Source organism: Lissotriton helveticus, chromosome 5_1, assembly GCF_964261635.1.
Source record: "Lissotriton helveticus chromosome 5_1, aLisHel1.1, whole genome shotgun sequence".
In the NCBI taxonomy this organism is placed as follows: Eukaryota; Metazoa; Chordata; class Amphibia; order Caudata; family Salamandridae; genus Lissotriton; species Lissotriton helveticus.
Genome location: NC_136065.1, coordinates 1,335,653,622 through 1,335,660,774, shown reverse-complemented (window position 1 = coordinate 1,335,660,774; position 7,153 = coordinate 1,335,653,622).

Genomic DNA, 7,153 nt, shown 5'->3' with positions numbered 1-7,153 from the left:
CACCACCCCTGGGCAAAGGGCCACACCAGCAGGCCCAAAAAAACGACAAAAAACAATAAAATCTGCACAATCCCAGCCCATCCATGGCCTCAATGGTGTTTAAATTCAACAAAACAGTTGTATCATGCACCCATAACCAACCCTGGTCCTACTGGATACTGTGGCTACCCACAATATAATTTATTTAATTTTCTGAAAAAGTTCCAAAATTGTACTTGCAGCAACTGTAATGCCCCAAACAAACTTACTTGTGAAAGTTGATTTCTAATCCAAAAGTGATCCAAAGACAGTCAAAAAGGCCTCAAATCCAAATATCCAGCAGCACCCACAAAAAGTAATCCTTCCAGCTCCAGATCCAAATGAAAGTGACCAGGAGATGGACAAAGCACTGGGAGGAGCCTGCTGGACAGGAACAGGAAGTTGGAGACTGTGGGGCACTTCCTTCCTCCCCCCCCCCAAAATGGACTCCTTGCAAAAAAAAAAAGCCATGCAAATGTCAACCTGAGGAGTGATTCTGATAAAAATCATAATTTTCTGAAGGTTTATCCTGTTTGCTGGTGATTTTCTTGTGCGAAATTGCAAAATCTCTATTTCGCAAGTGCGAGATTGTTCCTTTCCGCCGCAACTACGTGTTCGCAATTGCGAACTCTCGCGAGGTGTGCTGTGCAAGGTGGCAAGCCGCGAGTACGTATTCGCGGGCGACAAACTCCCGCGGGAACACGCAGCAAGATCTAAAATGGCGCGTCACTCGCAAAGAAAAACAACTCGGCAAACGCTAAAATGACGGAAAGTGAACGCCGTGCACCACGCCGCGCGCCGCAACCAAGCAAAAAATCCGCCGCGAGCGGATTCACGGATTTTCGACAAATTCGCGAGCGTTCGCGGATTGCGGATTTGCCGAAAATCCGAAAAATCCGCGAGCGGAGCGGATTTTACGCCCATGCTTAATCTAGGCCCAGTCCCTGAGCCTAAGCAGATAGTCAAGAACCTAGGGGTCCGTCTGGAACAAGAACTCAGCCTGAAGCAGCATGTTACCAACCTTGTTGGGTCTTGTTTTCGAACCATAGGATTGCTGCGCAGAGTTTTTCCACTGCTTCCAGACACCATTAGAAAGACCCTGGTCCAGGCGCTGGTTATCAGTCGTCTCGACTACTGTAATGGCCTCTTGTTGTCAGCTAATGAGGAGGATCTGGATAGGTTACAGGTCGTGCAGAACACTGCAGCTAGGCTGGTTGTAAATGCCCCTCCCAGAACACCATCAAAACCACTTCTTGCCAGGCTTCATTGGCTTTCCATCCGTCAGAGAGTCATCTTTAAGATCTGTTGTACGGTACACAAAGGACTTCATGGTTTGGGTCCCTCTTATCTGGCAGACAAGTTTGTGCCGTATGTCCCTTCCCGTGCTCTACGGTCCAGTGATCAGTTGCTTCTTACGATTCCTAGGATCAAGCGGGCAAGGCAAGGGGGTAAGGCTCTGTCGGTAAGGGGACCGAAGATATGGAATGGCCTCCCTCTCCAGCTTAGGCAGCTTGAAAATCATCTGGCCTTCAGGAAAAAGCTGAAGACGTTCTTGTTCCAGGTCTAACCATATAGTTTCAGAACTAGATTGCAGTCATGTAACTCGATCTCCTGCAGGTTCGGCAGTCATACAGCGCGGAGATACTCCCCTGGGAGTTTATTCTAGCGCTCTACAAGCACGCAAATAAACAAATAAATAAACAAAATAAATACTCCTGTTGTCTTTTACTGGTCCTCAGACCCAGCCCAGTTAAAGCCCAGCATCCATCCTTCCTAAGCACTGCGCCATCCAACCATATTTTAATTGATGCATACATTTCTACTTATATACCTACATACATCTATTCCTGCACTTATCTTAAGCCTCGATGAGCCCACACGCCTATGGCAAGCACTGTGCCATTCATGCAGCCATACGCCTATATATCCATAGATACATCTGTCCTAGAACCAATCCTAAACATCTATCAGCCCACCCGTCTATCCTAAGTACTGGTCCATGCATTCATTCATCCTTCCATCCATCCATCCATTGATACATCCATCCATCCATTGATACATCCATCCATTCACCTATCCATTCATCCATCTGGCCATGCATCCACTTGCCCTTTATTCAACTATACGTTACTATATCCGTGCACCCTCCGCCTGATCCTAGATACGACATATTATACTCATCCACCTAGCCTCTAAAGGGTTTGAAAAGACTGGCGATAAGGATTGACAGCCAGATGTTTCTTATAAAGAACAACACAGTTTTGAGTTGCTCTTTGTGGAGCATACTTCACCACCCTTCTCTGGTGGTGTTTAAACAAAGGTACATCTAGAGAAAGAAATGTGTAAGACGTTAATTTAGAAACATAACGTTTTGTCGAGTTGTATATAGGAACACTGCTTTAAAGTGCCAGTGACTGACAGATACTGAATACTTGTACTTCTTACATTTGAGAAAGTATACCAGAGAGAACCTGCAGTTCTATATTTCCATGTAAACCACAGTATAGGAATATAAAAGTAATTGCAAAGCTTTTATCTTCATATTAAAGAGGGGGTGTGAGAACTAAGTGACCCAGACAAGCGTGTGTTTTTCTCGCACTAAAACAAGACAGTGTAAGGTCAGAGCAGGGTCGTGCTGGAGTTGCCTGCTTGTGGTCGTTTCCAGAGGTGCAATCAGAGCAAAATTTCGGGGATCCTAATTCTTTCGGCAATAGCCAGAGTGGGGATGTTGGGGCTGTAAAAAGGGGTGAAAAAGAACAGAGTCTCATTTACAAAAAAATGGTCTTTTGAAGACCTGTGAAGTACTTGGGTGCGGTTCTGTGTGTGCGCCCAGGAAGCTGTCTCAGAGAGTCCGGCGCAATGGGTGTTGCGCGCCTGGTGATCTGTCTGCTAATCACCCCACGATGAAGTTGCTCCTGCGTTGCAAAAAGAGAAGGGAAATCCTGAGAGATAAACAACTCTCTTTAAAAGATTCATCATGTCCTACAATGAGAGTCACCTGGCATGATGTTTGCACTTCTCAGTAGTGAGCAATGTGCATGCTCTCACAGTCTCACTGCAGTGCAATAAAAAAAGAAAACAGATTAGCTTTACGAGGCCCATAAAAACCCTGTTTTGAAGCCCCCAAAAATAAAGTGCTGGTGCTCAGACCCCGATAGACCCCCCCCCCACTTAAAGCCATGGGTGCAGTGTTGTGTTTGCAAAGTCTTAGATAAAATTGTTAGGCTAATAATGGTAATTTTTGTGTGTGCCGTTTGGTTGATAATATCATCCTAAGTACATAGATCACAATTTTCAAAAATACCATCTATAAAGTTGTCTGCGGAGGGTTGCAGAGAGAGTGCTGTGGGGTGGTGAGGTGTGGCTGGGAGGTGAAAATTACGAGGTAGTGCAGTTACATATAAATTGTAAATGTGTATGTAAATATTTAAATAAATACTTGCTTTATGTTCTATGGCACTATTTGTCATCCTAGTGCTCCTCTGTCATGCTCCATCACATTGCATCACTGGGTCGTTAGTAGAAGTTTTGTAATTGTATGTTATTATTTTAAAATAGTGAACAAATGTGAAAAATAATTGAATATATTTTTTGTTTTTCAGAAAATAATTTCATTTCGATTAAAATTTGCAAATGCCTAGAAGAAGTGCAAAAAAAGAAAAGAGAAGAAAAATATATATTTAACCATAAGGAAATATCTTCAATTAGAAAAAAATGCGAGTAGTACAGAAACAGTTTGTTCCACTAAAAGCAGAAGACAATTTCTGAAAAAAATATTAAGAACATTTAAAGAAAAAAAATCACACGAAGCAAAAAGAAGACATTTTTAAGTGAGGTCAAGCAGAGTTCAATTTCAAATACCAGGAAAAGGAAACATGATAAAGAAATAGTATTTGTTACTCGGAGACAAAAGCAATTTCAAGAAATTCGTCAGAGACTTTTTCGATCTAGAGTGATTCAGAATTTAATGAAAACATGCTTCAAATATAAAAGGAAAGTGTTGCAATTCAAAGAGAAGCAGCGTATTGAAAGTATAGTTGATACTGCTTTCAATTTAAAACAGAAGTTATTCATTCTGATTTTGAAGAGAATCAAACTGTTGGATGAAATAGTCAAAGTGTTGAAAGACAAAAGTAGAAAAAAGAGACTTGTGAACAGAACCAACTTTTGCAAAATCTTTAGTGGACATTGGAGACATACTTCTACTAGTGAGCCTTTTTTTAATGAGGAAAGTTACTTCCCGGAAAATAGTTTACCATTTGCAGTTGATACTGGAGGTCGTTGCTGCAAAGTTCAGGATGATTGTCCTCTTCCAAAGGAGGAAATGGTTGGTAAAAGTGCAGAAGAGTTAATAGCTGAAGAAGTGCAAGGGAAATATCCACAAGCTCCGGTGTATAAGTGGGGTTGTAGTATTATTTGTGGTATTCGAGAAGAATTCATTGATATAATGCGAAATTTGCTACGAGAATATACACAGAAATGTATTAAACAGAAGATTAATTTGTTACAAGGACTAGATCAATGTAATGTAAGAAAATATACTGAGAAGTATGGGCATTCCCTGGCTTGTTTTTAAAGAAAAGTTTGTAAAAGTGTTTTTTATCACTTGAGGATGTTAGCAGTACACCATTCAGAAATGCGGAAGTTTGTAAGGAAACTGTACTATTTAAAAAGTCCTGCATTATGTTTAAGTGAACTGAACACATGTCTTTTATATGGTTCTTTATCACATGTTCACAAAAAGTGTGATGATATTGAAATGCGATTTTGGTTCAGAAGAGCTGTCCATAGAAAGTGAAAGTTTGACAATTACAGATGTTGGAGGAGATGGGAAAGTGATTAGCACTGATCAGTTTGAAGAAGAAATTGGAAAGTTTAATGTAGTGTGCTCTGAAATACCAAACTATGCTTGTGTTTGTTGTCGACGTACTCATTATAAAAGTTATAGCAGGAATGTTGATTTATATTTGGTAAGTGGGAAGAATTTTCAACGTACTTGTTTGTGGAAGGTCGATTTTTGTTAGGTAGTGATCAACGTATCTGTAAATATTGTAACAACAAATTAGAAGAGAGCAAAATGCCTGCTAGAGCAGTACATTATAACTTAGAATTAGTAGCTATTCCGGAGGAACTGGCCAAATTGAATACATATGAGCCAGTTCTAATTCAATCTGTTTTTAACCCTTTTCAAACTATAATTTGGATGGAGCCTAAAACAGGTAAACTGCCACTAACAGACTTGCAAAGAGGGCTGAAAGGAAGAGTGGTGTACTTACCTTTGCATTTTAAGAAAAATATTGAAACATTTGCAGGAGAGAAAGAGGAAAATGAGGCAGTAGTTATTTTAGTGAATGGTGTACCAACAAAGAGTCAAAAAATATGGCAAGAATTTGTGGATGTTAATAAAGTTGAAAAGGCTACCTTATATTTTATAGAGAATAATATTAATTACAAAAATATAAATGTGGATGAACAGGTAATAAGTTTAGAAGATGAATCTGAAATTTCAAGTGGTCAAATAGACAAAGTGGACAAGTCAAGGACTGAAGAGATTTATGAACAGTACACAATATGTCCTTTGCATTCAAAAGAAGTAATAGGAAGTAGCATTGACTTATTTCAAATGAAAAAAGCACAGGGAACTCCAATGAGTATATGGGAGAAAAGCTTGGAAGCTCGTTGTTTTCCACAGCTGTTTCCTACTAGAGAAGGTGGATGATATGATGACTGACCTGTACGGATTCCAGCTTCAGAATATCGGTCAACAAGATTATATTCTGAAGATCCTACATTTAGACAGTGCATTCCATACATATTTCACCTTTTGTTTGAAAGTGATCTGTCGTCTCTGTTGTATGCAGTGAACCACATACTTAAAACTTAAGTTCATCAATCACTTCTTTCTGCAAAAGAATTTGTGGAGAAAGTTCAAGAAACAGATGAAAATTTAGAAGCACAGATAATCAATTTGATGGCATGTCAACATGGAACAAATGAGTATTGGTATCGTCGCCATGGAGGACTCAAGTGTATGTTACAAAACTTAGGTACACCAACATGGTTTGTCACACTTAGAGCTGTGCAGAGTATGCATGGGAAGATTTGCTTGAGTTTCTAAGAGAAGTGAATTCCAATATAAATTTTTTTTGAAATAAAGACACCTGGTGAACTGTGTTCATTGGATCCTGTAAATGTGTGCGGATATTTTCATCATGGGTTTCAAGCTATAAGCCCGCTATCCTTAGTGCCGAGACACCCATGGGTATTTGAGCGCTTGATAAATCTCATAAACATAAGCTATGATGTCATTTATATGCAATAAAAAAAATCCACCTCTTGGAGAAGTTACAGATTTCTTTTGGCGAAAGGAGTATCAAGCAAGAGGTGCACCTCATACACATATGCTACTATGGATCAAGGATGCACCTACATTTGGAAATGATTCTGATGAAATAGTATTGTCTTTCGTTGAACAGTATGTGACGTGAGATTCCAAGAGGAGGAGGAGATAGAAGCTTGAGACAGCAAGTTTTACGTTTCCAAAGCCATCGTTGTGGAAAGTATGGTAGAAGAAAATACAAGTCTACTGGAAAATGTTACACCAAATGTCGGTTTCCCCGTCCAGTCATTTCTAAAGGAAGAGTACATTCTTTTTTTTCTTCAGTAATGCCCACAATAACTTGGAAATCTCCAAAGAATCCTTACAACTTAAAAAGAACAGAAGTGTCAAAGTATAGCAATGACTACAATCCAGTCATTTTAAAAATGTGGAATGCGAACATGGACATCCAATATGTTGCAGATAACTCAATTGCTGTTGCATGTTATGTTACATCGTACATAACAAAATCAGAAAAAACTGACATGAAACAAATGTGGGAAGAAATTGCACAAGAGAGAAGCCTTAGCAAAAAATTGTACAGCTTTACTTTGAAAATGCTTTCCCACTGAGGAATTTGATCCTATGAATGTTCAGACCGCTTGTGCTCTTCAAGTTTATGTTCCAAGTCACGAGGAATCATTTGGGTAAGTTTAGGTCTTGCCTGCAAATGAAATAGAGTGTTAAAATCATTGAAAGAAATTGAACAATTAGCAGCAAATGAGCCAGACAGTACAGACATTCTTAAAACTAATA